Here is an 18,198-nt window from a genome sequence, read left to right on the forward strand (position 1 = left end):
CACAATGATTGGAGCTGAGCCATAACAAAGCCAGGAAACCCAGAATTCCACGTGAATCCCTTATGTGAGGGGCTTGCACCACAGCACTTGGGCCATCCTCAGCAGCTTTCCCAGGCAAATTGGTAGGGAGCTGGCTTAGAAGTGGACATGAACTGGCACGCAGGGAATGTCAGAATGCAGTCAGCTTAACCCACAGTACTACAAATGCTGGAGCCAAAGCTTGTTAACTTTAATCATTTTTTCTGTATTAAACACCATATTAGCTAATGATCCAATTGAAGGATTTTTAGAATACACATAAAATCTAGTTTGAATTTGTAAGACTGCTTTTCCTCTACCAACTTGGAGGTTAGTTTGGAGATTAGCAATATCTTAGCAAGGCAAATGTCATTCCTAGAGTACATTCCAGAAGTCAAAGATGTTTTAATCATTGGGTACTACTAACAGAGATTATCCAAATTCCAGAGACTATCTGTGCAAGCCTTAGGTAGAAGGATAGACAAAGCAGAAATATGAGTGAAAACCATACATTGAACTGCCAATGAGGAAGAAATTGAATATATCCATGGCAGTTTGAAAGGGCTATCAATGTCCATGCCTGAAACTGTGCCCATCAACCCTGGATCTCATTGGTCTGGATGGTATGCAAACCATGTTGAGCATTTTTGTCTCACTTTAAGTCTTAGAATATTCTCAGATTCACATATAGATTTACAGTCACAAGCTTCAGTAAGTCAATAGAAGTTTATTGAGCATGTACTGTGAACAGTGATAGATAAAAGTCCTTCTACTTGGGATGTATCAGCTTATGGACCATCAGACAAGGTGAAGGAGGATATGAGAAAGTGTTTAGAAGATCAAAAACATGAGGGATGAACAAATAATAGAGTTCAAAAAGCTATGAGAATCATGTCAGATTTTAGAGAATTTCTTGTTTAAGACATTTCTTGGAGGATGTTAGTTTCTGTGGTTGTATAGAGAAGGAAGTGTCAGTTACACACAGGAACATCCTTAGTAAATTCACAGAAGAGGAAATGAGCAGAGTATGTTTGAGACAGTGACTCACTGACACTGAGTGAAATCAAGGATGTATTTCTTAAAGATATGTCGTAGTAGGATTAGAAAAGTTAGTTGAGGCAACTTTTTATCATACCTTAAAAGGTCAGTTTGATTCATTAGCCCTAAATTAGATAAGAAACTTGAAAAAATAATTCTGTTTATTGAAAGTCAGAGTGGTAGAGGTGAGAAACAGAAAGAGAGTGAGAGACCTGTTCCATTCCCTGATTGATTCCACAAATGGCTGTGATAACCACCACGGCTGGGGCTAATACAAAGCCAGTAGCCATGGACTCCATCCTCCCACCTGGTAGTGAGGGTTATTTTATGCTGCCTTCCCTGGTGAGTTAGCAAGAAACTGGATTAGAAGCAGAAACACCAGCATTACAATACAGGATGCCAGCATTGTAAGCAAAGACCGAACCCATTGTACCACATCCAGCCCCTAAGTCAATATCGTAATAACAAACATGATTTTGTATTTGCAGATAGCCTGTGCTCATCCTCTTGTATAATTTCTTAAAATTTTTTAATGGTCATTGGTGCTTTCTTTTATTTATTTTTTTTGAAATTTGCTTATTTATTTTTTGCAGATTGCAAAATAACAGAGAGAAAGAGAGGGAAATGGGTAGGGAGCTCTTCCATCCTCTGATTCTTTCCCCAAATTGGTGCAGTAGCTGGGCATGGGCTACACCAAGCTAGGAAGCAGGAATTTTATCCGAGTCTCCAGTGTGCTTCTAAGTCCCTCCATCGTTTTCCTAGGTACATTGGCAGGAATCTGGATTGGAATTGAATAGCCAAGGTGTAAACTGGTACTCTTACAGTATACCAACACGTCAGGCAGCAACTTAACCTGCACCAAAACACCAGCTCCTTCATGTACACTTTCAGCCATATTTTTATTACTTTATTTATAATATTTCATGTCACATCGATGATATACAATACGAATTCTTGTGTGCAAATGAATTTTACTAAAATCTTGTGCATGGGATTCCGAAATAAGCTGTTTAATTTCATTGTCATCAACTTTTAAAAATACCCTAATGATTGTTATATTGTGTTGTTTAAGGAATGATAATGGGGAAAAAGTCTATATATGGTCAGTACAGTTGTTTTTTTTTTTTACTCTAGTATGTTCTAAGCTTGATTGAATTCATTAATGGAAACAGTGAATATGGTGACCTAGACTGCTTGTTCTTTTATTTTTCATTCAGTAAATAGTGGTTTTTGTAGAAGGCACTATACAAGAGGCTTCAGTGAATACAAAAGATAGTATGGTTCCTGTGCAGTTTAGAATTTAAGAAGTTTTGGAAATAAGTAAGTTATGAGAGAAATTTCCTTTATGTGGTGCTGGCACAAAAGGTGGGTCACATAGGATATTGTTCTTGTTGGACCATTTGTGAGCAGATCTACAGAAAGAGCTGATATTCTGGCCCTCATTGGCACTGTTTTGAGTCTCTTCTGCATCTGATCCAGCTCCTGCTAATGTGTCTGACAGTGAAAGATACCCCAGTCAGTTGGAGTTTGCCACCCAGCTGGGCGACCCAGATGAAGTTCCTGGCTCCTGGCTTCAGCCCAGCTCTGCCCTAACCTTTGCAACCTTTTAAGGAATGAGCTTGCAAACGAAATGATAAAGCAGTGAAAGATGCCTCAGTTGGTTGGGCCTTGCCACCCATTTGGGGGACACAGATGAAGTTTCTGATTCCTGGCTTCAGCTTGGCCCTGCTCTAGCCTTTGCAACCTTTTAAGGAGTGAATCAACAAATGAAAGTTCTCTTTGGGCCCAGCACAGTAGCTTAGTGACTAAAGTCCTTGCCTTGCACGTGCCAGGAGATCATATGGGCGCTGGTTTGTATCCCAGCTACTCCACTTCCCATCCAACTTGGAGCCTGGGAAAGCAGTGAGGACAGTCCAAAGCCTTGGGACCCTGCAAGCATGTGGGAGACCTGGAAGAGCTCCTGGTTTTGGATGAGCTCAACTCCAGCCATTGCAGCTACTTGAGGAGTGAACCAGCAGATGGAAGATCATACTCTCTGTAAATCTAATTTTCCAATAAAAAATCTTAAAAACAAAATCTCTCTCCCCTTCCACCCATCCCTTCCCTTCCCCTGCAATACCCACATTTTCCCTTACCTCTCCTCTTCCCCCTCCCCGTTCCTCTTCTCTCCTCTCCTAGCCTCTCCTCTCCTCTGCTCTCCTCTCTTCTCTACTGCTTCCCAGACTCTCTGTCACTGCCTTTCAAATAAGTAAATCTTTGGGGGAAAAACAAAGGAGAGAGCTAATACTTCTAACATTTGACATTGACCTTAAAGTAAGATAGGATTATAGTAAGCAGAGGCAGTTTGAGAAAATGCTGGAAGAGAAAATGACATTCCTGATGTGGTGGTACTAAGCTAGGATAGTTCTGGGCCTGTGTGTTTGAAAACTGTTTAGCTTGAATCCTAGGTTGAAGTAAGAGTCCAGCAAATGGTAGATGTGGAGAGGGAGTAGAGTAGCGTACTTTGAACCTTAGGGACTTGAGTGATATCCAGCAAACATTGAGTTTTTTAGCTTAAGAAGGCCTGGCCTATTCTCCTGGTAGAGGGCAGGGCAGGGTGAGAGGGATAGAGACAAAAAGGAATTACCAGGTTTTTAGGGCGTAGTTTTAGGTTATGGCGCCTAAGCTAGAATGGATACGGTGGAAAAGGGAAGAAGGAGCTGGCACAAGACAAATCATGTGAGCGGCTTAATCATTGCAGCTGGAAAGGCTTTCAGCCCAAGGGACCCATTAGGGTGCAGTGAGTGAAGCCAAAGAGCTGTACCTAGGACTTCTGGAATGCACTTTCCTGGCTCTCTTTTGTGATTGACTGGATGGTGTAAGCAGAAAGACCTGCATGACAAATGTTCACTAGCCTTAGGAATCTTAGAAAGGTTTCTAACCAGGGAAGGCTTGGAAGAGAAATGGAATCCACAAATCAGATTGAATAAAGTGGATTGCAGAGCCTTCCAGACAGAGTAGTGCTGGGAGGTTTTTGTTTCTTTTTTTTTAAGTAGGAACACATAGGTTTCAATTCCATTACTTGCCAGTTCTTTTTGTGTCTAGCAACTCCACTTTCATCTGTTTCTGCATTGAATGTGGGAGAAAAGCGAAAATGTTTTTGTGGTTAATACAGGTAGTGCAAATAAATAAAGTGGATACTTTAAAACACAGTTTCCTTTTATCTTACCTCTTACCTCACTACCTAGTCATTTCCCACTCATCTTTTAGAAAACTTTCCCTCTTTTCTCTCCCTTCTCCTGTTCCCCCACTCGGATAAATTTATTTAAGGCTGAAATTAACTTCAAGATAATCCTTGTATCATTGTTAGGATAAATACAATTTCAAAATGCAAAGTAGTGGAAACATACAGATGTAGAGGCAGGTGTTTAGCACAGAAGGTAAGATGCTACGCGGGGCACCCACGTCCCGTATTGGAATGCTTAGGCTCTACTGTCTATTCCAGCTTCCTGCTGTTGCACACGCAAGGAGGCAACAGGTAATACCTCAGATAATTGGATCCCTGCCTCTCACATACAACACCCAGTTTAATCTGCAGGCTCTTTGGCCTGGCCCAGTCCTGCCTGTTGTGGGCACCTAGGGAATGAATAAGTAGAGTGAATGTCTTGAATGTAGGTGTGAATATTTGACCAATGGTTAAAACACTACTTTGGATACCTGTATCTCCTAACAGAGGACCTAGGATCTCGTCTTAGCTCCATCTTCCAATTGCAACTCCCTGGTAGCGTGTGTCCTAGGAGACAGAAGATGATGTTCAAGAACTGGTTTCTGACCCCTTGTGGGATACCTGGATTGCGTTCTGGACTCACCCCCATTTTGTTCAACCACAGCCATTGTAGACATTTAAAGAAAAATTAATGCAGACAATCTCTCTGTTTCTGAAATGAATAAAAAATACATTAAAAATACATATAATATAGTATGACCCTTATATATACTATATTTATAAAAATATTCTCTACATATGTATATATAAAAGATAAGTATATATCTTTTTCATTATTGGTTAGCTAGTATTTTAGTTTAATATGCAAATTGAAACTAAACATTGGAGTATTTATTTATAAATGACAAAAATGAAAGAAATTTTTGGCTATTAAGCATTTTAATATTCAAGATTTTCAATCATCCATACAGGAAATATATATAATGCATTGGAAATGCTATCTTATTTTCTGGTTCACTGATAGCAGAATCTGAACATACTCATTCATCTTTCTATTTTATTTTATTCATTCTTTAAAAAATTTTATTTATTTTTATTGGAAAGCCAGATATACAGAGAAGAAGAAAGACAGAGAGGAAGATCTTCTGTCTGTTGATTCACTCTCCAAATGGCTGCAATGGCCAAGCCAGGAACAAGGAGCTTCCTCTGGGTCTCCCACGTGGATGCAGGGTCCCAAGGCTTTGGGCTGTCCTCAACTGCTTTCCCAGGCCACAAGCAGGGAGCTAGATAGGTAGTGAGGCCGCCGGGATTAGAACCAGTGTCCATTTGGAATCCCAGCATGTGCAAGGCAAGGACTTTAGCCTCTAGGCTACCGCACTGGGCTCCATCTTTCTATTTTAAAATACTTCAGGATACAAATATTTTGTGCAGTAGGAAGCTGGTCCTCTGTGTATTTCATAAAATATTTTCATTAACAGTGTTATTAAAATGCATTGTTGTATGTCACCCTATTTATTTTCTTTCTATTAGAGTACCTTAATTGGTTTTTCTGCTATTACTAGGTGATTAATGTGAACTCTTGAATGCTTCAAAATACAGATTGAAGCTTGAGAATTTAATTTTTAATTCCTGTGACCACCACTAGTAATGATGTTTTGGCTCAATCTATCATGCATACATGTGACTGTGAGCGCTCAGTTGGGGATGGGAGTGCTGGTCTGGCCCTTAGTTTTAAGCATCTTGACAGATGATGATTCAGCAATACTATAATATGTACGATTGCAGATGGTTGGACATGAGATTCAGAATCAGTGGTAGCTTAAATTTAAAAAAAATAATTACCATGAAGAGAGGTGGTGAACATTTAGGATATTGCTTTGAACATTTAAGAAGCCATATTGGAGTGTCTGGCTTCGAGTTCTGGCTCCACCTGCGGTTTCCACGTCCTACTTCCTTCTGAGATGCAGCCAAGTGATGGGTCAAGTAATTAGCTCCCTGCCACACACGTGGGAATCCTAACTGGGCTTCTGGCTGTGTGTGTATGTGTCTTTTTCTCTCCTCTCTCTTTCAAGTAAAAAATAATTTTAATTGCAAATAAAAGCTAGTGGTGAGCAATTATTACTTTGGTCAAATGAGACTTAAGTTTTATCCTTCTATATAAGTTTATACTTATACATTTCATCAAAAAACTTCATTTGCCACATGACAACTATTTTTTTTCTTTATTTTGAAAATATTTACATAGTTGATTATGGCACAACAGGTCAAGGGCTACAGGAAAGTGGGTAAGACTATTGTTTCCACATTGTTTTTTTTTCTGTATCTGGGGCATAGGGGGAGATAAAGGGAGAAGTCCCACCCAGCCTCCCACCCATCCCAGATCCCCAGTGTGGGGCATGCTCCAAGGGTCCTGCTCGAGTGGTTTTGATAATTCAACAGCTCTGAATTGCTGCCAATCTCTCCATTCCAAGTCCGATGAATCGCTGCAGAATCCATTGGTTGACATGGTCCAACTTAGAGTCTCCATTTTCCCAGATTTTCACTGTCAACACATGGCTGGGGTATTTGACCTATTTGTTCTGTCCTCCATTCTGTTGTGGTACCAAGTGTCATCTGCAGATTCCGATGGACTGCCATATCCTCCATGTGCACCTGGGTATGCTGTCCACTGCTCTGTCTGAGCCTCTGAGGAGGCTCTGCTTTGATACTTGCACTCCATGGTCTGAACATGGAACCTGCCTTTATCTTCATGGTTGGAGTTCTGAGTCCGGGAGTTCAGTTGTGGAAATCCCCAAAGAAACTTTGTTTGAGATGATCCCAGGCTAGAATACTGTGTGTGCTTGCCAGTGCAGGGCCCAGCATAGTCCGTCACCCCAATCAGCTTATGCATATGCTGGTGATTGCAATTGCTGGTACAGTTCTGTTTCCAGCCCTGTCCTCCACATGAACCAATGGGTGTGACCGTTCAGCCTGATTCTATCCACTTCACACTGGGCCCTCACACAAACCAGTGGGAGCTGCAGCCCACATGACAAGTTATTAAAACAAGTAAAAAATTATTCAATAAGTAATACATTCTGAATCAGTTTGGGCTGGGCCTCAAAAATATCAAGTGGGCAAAAGTAAAACATACATCTACTTTCTTCGCCCTGCATCCTAATCCAGCAGTTCAGCTCTCAAGGATAACAACTGTTACTGTTAGAGGTGAGGATACTGAATTTGATATTACAGTATTTTATGTATCTGTTCAATAATCATTGACTTTTGCCCTTCCAATTTCAAATAAAAAGCTCTTCTTTTTAAAAACATATATTTGAAAGGCAGTGTTAGGGAGAGATACAGTGAGAGAGTGCATGTGTGTGTGTGTGTGTGTGTGTGTGCGTGTGAGAGAGAGAGAGATGTTCCATTTACTTGTTCACTTCCTACATGGCCACAATAGCCAGAGTTAAGCCAGACCAAAGTCAGGAGGCAGGAATTTCATTTAGGTTTCTCATATGGGTGGCAAGGGCCAAGCATCTTCCACTGCTTGTCCCAGACAGTTATGCAGGAAGCTGGATTAAAAGTGGAGCAACCAAGACATGAGTTGGCACCTCTATAGAATGCAAAAGTCACAGGCTGTGACTTTACTCCTCACACCACTATACCAACAACAGAAGACTTTCTTTAAAACATTTATTTATTCATTTGAAGACAGAGTCATGAGAGTGGAATTGGGGGTGTGGGACAAAGGGAAGAGCAATATTCTCTCTGTTGATTTTCTCCATACATAACCAGTATAGCTGGGGTTGGTACTAGGAGCATGGAACTCCAACCAAGTCTCCCACATGAGTGATTTGGATACTTCTCCAGTGCCTTCTTACCTGCTTTAGCAAAAAGCTGAACAGTACTGAAACTGGCATGCAAATATTGGATGCCAGCCTTGAAAGCACCATACCACAACCTTCCCCCCACAAATAAGAAAGATTTTTAAACAAACGCAATATGTGACATGTGGTTTGAGTTTTCAGAAAGTATATTACCAAATCTTCCATCTTCATATTACATTTTTTTCATTTTAACTCCAAATAATAGTTAATGCTTTTTTAGTTGGACTTGATTAATAGCAAGAATAAAAGGCTTTTGAAAGGAGGAAGAGTTAGTTATTGCTCATGGTGATAGATACCAACCTTGCTTTCTTTCAAGTATAGATCCTTATAACTTTGTGCATCCATTAACTTTCCTAATCAAGTGATAAAGGGAATGGGTTACTTTAGTCTTTTATAAAATTACTATTAGCAGGAAGTATATTTGATGCCCGTTTACAGTGAAGAGATATACTGTACAAAATTAAATCCATTCCAGTTGTACTCACTAATTTTAGTAACAACTTTGAGTCTCAAGAATTCCTAAACAAGAAGATAAGATTTCACATGTCTCTCTCTTCTGTATCTAAATTATTCTTTGAGATGCACTTCTGCTGACTGAAAATTTATTCTTAACAGTTCTGCCTGGTAATTTTCTCCTTCCCCAAACTGTCCAGCATTGACAGTAGAAGCTGAAGGTTCTCCAGTTGCACCTACACATGCTGTCTGGTTTCTGCCACGTGAGGACACATATGTATTTTATAAGCACTGACTCCCTGGGCCTGGGCATTGGATGTGTAGTTGGAGGTGAAGGCAGCAGAACAATTAGAGTCCACCCAGAAACTTGCATTGAGTCAATAGAAATAAAATTTTTTTAAAACACAGAAATTTGCTAAGGGAAATCAACAGTATGTAAGAGAGACAGGAAGAATGCGTAAGTCGATATTGTAGGATAGGATTGGCGAAGATGAGTTAGCAGAGATGAATGTGATTTCTGGACTCATCCCCTGCCATTGCACTAATTGCCACAGAATAATCCACCTGCACTTGTCCTGAATATTCACACGGTAACCTTTGTCTCCAGAAGGTACCATGAATCTTTCCAGTGGATCCAGGGATTCATTTGAAGCATTGGCAGTAACTCTTTGCTTTATCCTTCCCTCAGCACTGTAGCCACATTCAGGGAAATAACAGTATTACACTGAGGCTTATATACATCACACAGCTGAAAATAGATGGAGTCTGCCTGACTTTGTTTAATAGATGAAATTGCAGTATTTGGTATCTGCTCCAATGTTTTGCATCCTGAAACAACAACAACAACAACAACAAACCATTGCACAAAGTAAGACTGACCTAATAGATTCTGACTATTTTAGAATGGCCTGGAATAAGACCCCTTATGTCCCACCAAAGGCAAAACTTGAACTTTTTCTATGAGACTCAATCATATTTGGTTATGAAAACTAGACTGTTGAATGAGAATGCTGAGACTTATAAGCCAAGCACATCATAGCTGCATTATCTTCAGCAGATTACTAACCCTGTCTCAGTGTCTGGAAATTTTCTGTCTCAGGATTCATTACAAAGACTAGTTTGCATCCACAATACCTGTTTTATAGAAAATGATATGTAGATAATGCATTTTATCCCTGTAGTTACCCACATCTGACTTTTCTCCTTTATTCCTTATTTTTAAAGATTCATTTAAATTTTTTTGGAAGTCATATATATAGAGAGGAAGAGAAACAGAGAGAAGTATCTTCCATCTGTTTATTCACTCCCCAAGTGACTGCAATGGCCAGAACTAAGTCAATCCAAAGCCAGGAGCCCAGAGCTTCTTCTGGTTTCCTGCACGGGTACAGGGTGCCAAGGCTTTGGGCTATCCTCAACTGTTTTCCCAGACCACAAGCAGGAAGCTAGATGGGAAGCGGGGCAGCCAGGATTCGAACCGGTGACCATGTAGGATCCTGGCATGTGCAAGGTGAGGACTTTAGCCTCTAGGCTACCATGCCATGTATTCCTTTTACTTGTAAAAGTAGCAGGTCTTTTGGTTTCATTACTGACATCATCAATAACATTAATCTCTAAAAATCACAGAAGGGAGTTCAAAGAGTGCTTGGGACCTGGACTGAACATAATCCTGGAAGGCCAGAGAAACAAGAGTCTGTAGATTATTTGCAATGTCTGCTCTATCAGGATGGCTGAGTACAGTTCACAGTCTCCTCTGAGGGCTCCTCAGTGATGATGGCCTTAAACACTGGGCACCCTTCTAGAAATTTTAGAAAGTTCCTTTGTAGCAAAGGGAGAGAATCTTACCATCTTTCTTTAATTGTGATGGCATAACTCATTATCAGAGAATATGCATCAATATAGTCAACAGACCTCTGGTATTATTACGTCTCTTAATTTATACCTTGTATAACAAGAACATTATGGACAGGTCCTGAAAGCAGAGTTAGCATAGGAAAAACATCAGCCAGATGGAGAGGAACACTCCCCTGGTGGCATGCAGATGGCCCTTCTTTGCTTTGAGATTCACTTAATTTCTAACAATCCACATCAAAAAATATATTGCAGGCCCGATGACAAATGCAAAATTAAAAGTTAAATTTATGAGTGAAGCTGGGCTTTTCAATTAGAAAATACATTTCTTGATGTGCACCAACTGTTTCCATGCTACCTTTGTTTTTGAGATGTCTTCCAAAATCACCAAAACCCAATGGATATAAGGTAAAAATGTGGAATTGTATTCTTCTTCACCTTGCACAGCTCTGGAGCTAAGACATGGCACTAACGAAGCAGTGGGTCTGCATGTTTGGTTGATTAATTCTAATGGGGGATAATACGTTTAGATTGCTTTGTTTGTCTGACTAGCCTGCAGGCTACTGAGAGATTTTCATTTAACCTGCTGGAATTAATGTTCTAATGAGAAGTTTCTGCTGAAGGCTAAGAAGATGGAAGAAAATGCCTTTTAATTGGTTTATTATCAATTTTCACAGCTATTTAAAAAATTCTTTAGTTAATACCTTATACAGTAAATCCACGACTTTTTTTAGATTACTCCAAAGAATGAGACAGGAGGGAATAAAAGAGAACTAGTCCATTACAAAGAAAACCATGTGAGAGTTGGAACCTGCCAAAAACTGGAAAATTTCTAAAATTGAAATGCAAAGAAAAAAATAAGACAGTGCCTGGGAACTGTAGGAGAGGTGTGAAAGGTGCTATGTACAAGTGGTTAATAATGAGGAGGAAGAAAAAGAAGAAATCCTTGTAATAATAATGGCCAAGCATGTTAGAAACTTGGCAGACACAACCAGAATGTTCACAAAACCCCAACCTGGAAATGAGCAACCGTAACTGCACCCTATTTGCAACTAAAAACGCAGCAACAGCAACCAAAAGGCAAAGATAAAATCTTGAAAGGTGCCAAAACAAAACCACACCTAAGATCAAAATAGTTGATCAGCATTCCTCAAGGTCAAGGTTATTAAAAAGAAAGAACATTTGAGAATCTGTCCCAACGTAGAGGAGCTTAAAAGATGTGAAAAATAAATGTGATGTAATGCCTAGGATGGAATCCTGAAACAGAAAATGGGCATCAGCTAAGAAATTAGGAAATCTGGGTGCATTTTGTCAATAATTGTCATATTTTCATTACATTTCAGAAAGTCACCACATCACTTAGAGGAGTTAACTAGCTGATGGAGTATTAATTCTCTTTCTCCTTCCTTCTCTGTGTAACTCTGCCTTGCAAAAAAAATAAGTAAATACATAAATATATATGTAAATTATATAGGAGAACACACTAGGGGAATATATTGAGATTTTATGTTTGCAAATGTTTGAACCTTTAGGAAGCTACTTCAGAATGTTCATGAAAAAAATAGAATTAAACATGTTCCTTTGGTTGTAAAGAAGCTTAAAGTTTGTGCATGGGTTTTTCATAATATGTGTGATCTGTGAACTTTTTGAGAGCCTCATATGCATGAATTTCATTTTTCATAGAAATATTTTCTTCTTATCTCATCTACCACAACCATGAAAATCACGAATCTATTGTAAGATGAGAACTTTTAGTGATAAAATTGCTGCTAAAATTATGAAATGGTATATAAACTCATTCTTATTAACTGTTATGGACCTGAAAATTAAAATAGTTAATATTTTTGCTCGTGATTTGGGAGTATTTTTAAGTGAGCTTTGCACATTAGTATTTTCGCTAGAGTGTGGAATAAAAAGTTTCCTCAAGCAGTGCTCATGAAAATTCATTGTAATCCACTAAAACATGCAGAGTAGAACAGTAGGATTTCTACTTTGAAAAATGTGTATTCTTTAAAGTGTAATTATACATTTGGGAATACTGTATATGAGAATTTCTTTTGTAAAAGATCAAAAATCACCTGAATGCTCATCGGTAGAGATGTTCAGACTGTGGAAAGATTAAACCATTATACACACTTAGAAAGAATTATCATGTGATCTTTAAACAGAATTGAATAGCTTTCTGTGAGCTTAGTGAACAAAGCAAGATGCAGTTATTTATTCATGTACACGAATGTGTCTGCATGTGTCCCCACACACGCTCACTCACACACATGTGTATGTAAGCATGCATGAGATTTCTCAGAAATAATTTGGAAGGAACATATATCTGCTTCCAAGTGAATAGAAAAATCTCTTGAAAGACATACAGGAAACCATTAACACTAGTCACCCTCAAATAGACTTGGTGAGTACCCAAAGGTAGGAAGATGTAATGTTCAGGCATTTGTGTGTTTTGAGCTATTACTGTGTGCATGTATTACCATTCAGACATTAATAATTTGAATTGTTATTGGTAAAAGTTGTTAGGAATAAATTTCTTCAGTGTATGTTTTATTTTTATTGGTAGAGTCTAATAATTGGTATACTCTGGCAATAATTAACGAAAAGAATCAATGATTTTAAAAAGATTTATTTACTCAAAAGGCAGAATGACACAGAGAGAAACAGGAAGGTAAAAGAGAGAAGTTTTCATCCATTCATTTGCTCCTCAAGCAGCACAACAGTGAGCACTAGGTCCTACCAAACCCAGGAGCCAGGAACTCCGTCCGGATATACCAAAGGGTGGCGCTGACTCAAGTCCCCTTGAATTGGAGTCAGTGAAAAATTGTTGAAGTTGCTCATGTCATTCCAAACAGGTATTAATTTTTTTTCTTTTGAGGGATGTATGATGGCTATCCTAAAATACAGAAGCTGCAATTCTAACATAACTAGTGTTCCTGAAGACAAACAGTATCACATTGCTGAACCACAAAGGGCAGAAAAAGAATTCTTAGTTCAAATGCAAAGTCACATTGAGGTATTTGATATCGTCATGTAATTAATCAGATTTTAAAAAATACCAGCTAAGTAACAAGATTATCAATGGCAAGTGAGCACAGAATATGAGTATTTTCTTTGGAGAATGAAGAAAAGGTGAACAGTTTGTGTTACTGCAAGTCTGTCAGTTTTGGCAGCAGGAAGCACTGGGGTTCTGGGAGTGGGCTGTACAGGACTTGAGGCAGGAATGGGGTGGTCCAGGACTGCGGCAGCGCTACTTGCTGTGGTACTATCCGAAGGCTTTAGGGGCTTTGGGATTAAACAGCACATGAAGCAAGCTAAGCTCTTATGGACCCAAGGGCCCTGATACTCATCCAGCTGCAGGGCAGTATGTCTTGCAGCCTGGCTGGTGTTCAGGCCTGGCCTGTAGAAAGCAGGGCACTGAGATGAGAAAGCTCAGACTTAGCCTTCCTGAAGCCACAGCACAGAATTCTGAGAAACTGTGACTCTGGAGATGGGAAGGTGGCTGCTTCCCAGCAAAGGCCAAGGGCCAGGGACAAATTCAAGCCAACAGGGATGAATTCCAGACCCAAAGATTCTTCAGAAAGCATTGCTATGTAGAACTATGTTCAGCTGCTGGCTGTTCTTGGTAGACAGTGTGAAACAGCAGGAAAGCCTGATCCCGCAGATTAGCCACAAACACCTCTGGCTTCGCTTTGCTCAAGAAGATGTAGGACATAGAATTTCAGGACCAGATAGCCAAGGTGCCTGGAAGGCAGTGGCAGAAGTAAAGAGTTAACATTAGTTTTCAATCCATAAAATATCCCTGTAGAGCAATCAGTACCCTTTTATTCCTGCCCATGTGGCATTTTTTTATTTCTTTTGTGTTTTCTTAGGTGGTAAACATCTTACTACCTCGGGTCAAGGACAAAAACACAGATTTCTTTTATTCTTTATTAGTGATGGGCTATTTCTCCAGACAGGTTGGCACAGTTAGTCCTAGGCTCTCATCTACTGGCTACCAAAAAAAAAATACTGTTATTCACTGCAGCTTTAAAAAATCTTGTTTCCGTTGACTGCACTGTAACTGTGGTTTTCAACACTTCATGCTTAGCAGGTGGCTGCCACAGAACTGATGAGATGTTAGACTGGAAACTGACTCTGCCTGACCATTGCCACGAGTGTAGCTTCATGAGTGGCCACTGTAGAGTGTCTTTGTGGTAGGGGCAGAAAGTCAGCAACCTGGATTTAGAATAGAAGGGCAAGGGAGGCCTCAAGCCAGCACATGGACTTGCACCTGAGTATGGGTACTGCACACTTTGCAGATACTATGTTTTCATAAACACAACCAAAAGTTTTTCTTTTATTTAAAGTCACATTTTCTAATCTCTGATTTCAACATACGTATTAAAATTTGCACATGTATGAATTGTATCTGTTGAGAGAGACATGGGGAAGCTGGTTAGGACCACAGGGAATAAGGTTCCCTCTGAGCCTGCCAGACACTGCCACCGCTACTCAGTTCACAGCTAGCAGCCAGACCTACGCATGTGATTGTTGGCAACCCTGTTGTAAGTGACCTGAATCTATGTTATCTATACCTAGGGGTCAACACAGGCTGTAAGGAACACCGTGTCTTTCTGTAACATCTGCCTGTTATGGAGTCTGTAGTAAAAACCCACTAGTAAGAATGTTTCTCCTTATACCCCTGAGAAAACAACCAGAGGTTTCCAGCATAAATTAAGCCTCAATTACTTGTGAACCATAAAAGAAAAGAGAAGCCACTCTTCATCCTTTAATAGAGTCTAATTACTGTCTTGGAATCATTTGCTTGTCAGGTTGAGATGGAGACTTTGGGGTCCAAAACTGTCTTATACGAGGATCGAAACTGCCTCTGTTTTGTGTCCGGAATCCAGAGTCTCCCACGGGGGCACATACTTCTTGTTTTTACTTCTTTGTGATCTGACAGTATCCACTGCAACGAGAGCTAGTGCCTGTTGGCTTTCATTAACTTCTCTGAAATCAGTGCTCTAAGTGATTACATGCTTATCTGCCCCCGTTCTCTTTTTATGTCGTAGGAAATAAGGCCTTTCTGCATATTACTTTTGACATTTCCAAAGTATGCTTTTGTTCACAGGCTCCTCTTGGCTCTGTGCAAATGCAGAATTTCAAACAAATTTCATGGCTCTGTGCCGTTTGGATAAGCTCTCAAGCAGGGGACTTGAAGAGATGTTCCCCTCTGCCCTTGAAGAATAGTATTTAATAAGATTGCAGCTGTCAAAGCCAGATCATTCAAAATCATCCATTCTTTTGTGAGCATTTTTAGTGGTTCCTTCAAAATCTGTTCAGATCAATGATGTAAACACCAAATCTGAATAATGACTGCATTTCTTTACGTAGCTTCTATTAAAAATGGTTTGTTTTGTAAGATTAAAATATTCTCATCGAAGCCTCATATATGGAAGATAAAACATGTAAGAGATTTCCTAGAGAATTTATTTATGGTTTGTAAGGAGTTCTCTCTGAGCCCCAAATTTTGAAAGGTAAAAAAAAAGAGAGAGAGAACAAAAAAGATGTAAAATATATCATTATGAAAGGTTTGATTTCATGATACCTGGATCTGTTTCAGGTCATTAGTTGAAATGCTCATGACCCAATGATGTTGAGGACCTACCTGCAATTCAAGCAGTGTTTTAAGATAATTTATTTGCATTAAAATTTTGGCTTACGGCATATTTTTTAAAGTTGCCAAGTTGTTCACTTCCGTGTAGTAAAGTACGGTACATCACCTTCATTCCATTTGCCTTACACAGAGAATAGCTGTAAGCCAGTAAGTATTGATGTTGTCCACTGAGACATTTGTTGAACTATAAATATAAAAATCCCAAGTGATCTGAGAGCAAGTAGGAGTTTCTACCCCTAAGTGATTTTTTCTTCCTCTAGTGGAAGCATTATAACTATTTAAGCTTTGGCACTTTGGCAGATGGATTCACTGTCTCTGATGAAGAGCCACTTGCTAGCAATGAAAAAGTAATTTCTTAACCTAATGAAGTAGATAATTTAAAACCAGTGGTAATGTATTTGCCGTTTGTTTTAAAGGAAGAATACATAGGCTTCATTTAGGATAGCATTTCAGTGATTGGATTGTAGTTTCCATGGATCATGTTTATTTCATGGAAATCTTTTTTGTTAATGGTCTTCCTGCTCCTTGTGATGGAATACTTGAATCTTCCTAATGTTTTAATCCAGAGTACGTTGGTTCTGTCTCTTAGGTACTCCCCTTATGCCTTTACTTCAGTGTTAATGAAGTGCATTTTAGCCTGCATAGAAAGAAATGAAAGCTATAAAATGCGTATGCAAAAGCTCTGTAAATCGTTTCTTTTTTTTTAAAGATAAAATCAAAATTATCTAAACAGTCATGCGTCAAAGAGTGAAAATTTAAACACTTTCTAGCACAAGGGAACTCAGCGGCCTGGAGGTATTTCCAATCTTCTTTAACTCTGCCTCCGACAAGTGGTCCCTAATGTGCAGGGGAAGGCGATTGCCTAGCACTGCAGTTTTTGTGCCAATGCTTATTTTACAGAGCTGCAATGAAAGAGCTAAATGCTTCCAATATGTATGGAATTATTTTTAGTGAAAATCCCCAAGGCAAATGAGAAGTTGTAGCCTAGCATTTAAGAAGAAAACAGAATCATGAGTGAATAAGATATTTTTCTGCAATGAAAATAATTTTTGAGGTTGAACATTTTAGTGAACAGCTGTTACTCTTGGGTAACTATTGCATATTGGCAGGTGCAGAGACTATTATTAGTACTGAAGTCAGTTGTTTACAAGGAATGATTCAGGGTATAATTGATGAAACAAACCCAAAGGCATGGCTCTGTCTTAGGAAAGGTAGAAATAGGTATAAAATGTTTGCATTCACCACCTGGCAGGCATACAGTCATGTTAACTAACATTACAAATTATTAAATCACATGACCTTAGTTCAAATTCTGCCTCTGCCGTAGGCCTTCTTATCTTCGATTTGCTTCTCTGTAATTTGGATCCATTCACAGGACCCATCTTAAAAACTGTAGTATTAAATGTTAAGGAAAACGGAAAAGTTCATAGAGCATCCTTGATAAATACTCAATATTCAATATAAATACATATATTTTTTAAAATTTGCCTGGGAAGATATCCAAGTCACCACTTAGGAATACATGACAGCATCTAATTTTTCCAAGACAAGATATTTGACCTTGTCTAGAGCACATGACATCTGAGATATTGGAACTCACCCTGGAGCAACACCTCATTGTGAAACTTGTTTTGCCATGTTCTTCCAGCCTGTGATTTGGCAAATTAATAATCAGTCACCGGGGAACTTTCATTATCACTCATAGATAATAAAGATAAGCAATGTTAAATGAGTAAGGTTCAAAGAGTTGCTATTTAATTTAAGAAATGCAGATATAAATTTAAATATGTGCTATATGTTATAGAGATACTAACAAAGGCTTAGAAGTCCACACCCCAAAAAATTCAATTTTCACTATATAAATCATGTATGGATTTACGGAGGTAGTACCATTTCACTGGAAGCTCAGATGAAGCATACCATTTGGTAGAGTAAAAAGTTGAAGACTGAGGAGTTAGGAGTGCAGGTGAACTGTTGATGACAATCGGGAAAGTGGTGACTTGTACAGAAGATTCATTTGTAAGGAACCTGTCAGGAAGGCAGATCAGGAACACTTATTTTCTCAGAGCATAAGTCAGAAGACATGTTAGGAAAGCTAAGTAGCAATT

At 39.1% G+C, this 18,198-nt stretch overlaps 1 protein-coding gene across 1 annotated transcript in view; it reads left to right on the forward strand.

Moving 5' to 3' along the window:
* The window catches only part of PLXDC2 (plexin domain containing 2), a 415,329-nt gene that overhangs the window by 237,460 nt on the left and 159,671 nt on the right, over positions 1-18,198 (forward strand). The gene's annotated exons all lie outside the window — the stretch shown is intronic.

This window comes from Ochotona princeps, chromosome 10 (assembly GCF_030435755.1).
Source record: "Ochotona princeps isolate mOchPri1 chromosome 10, mOchPri1.hap1, whole genome shotgun sequence".
Classification (NCBI taxonomy): Eukaryota; Metazoa; Chordata; class Mammalia; order Lagomorpha; family Ochotonidae; genus Ochotona; species Ochotona princeps.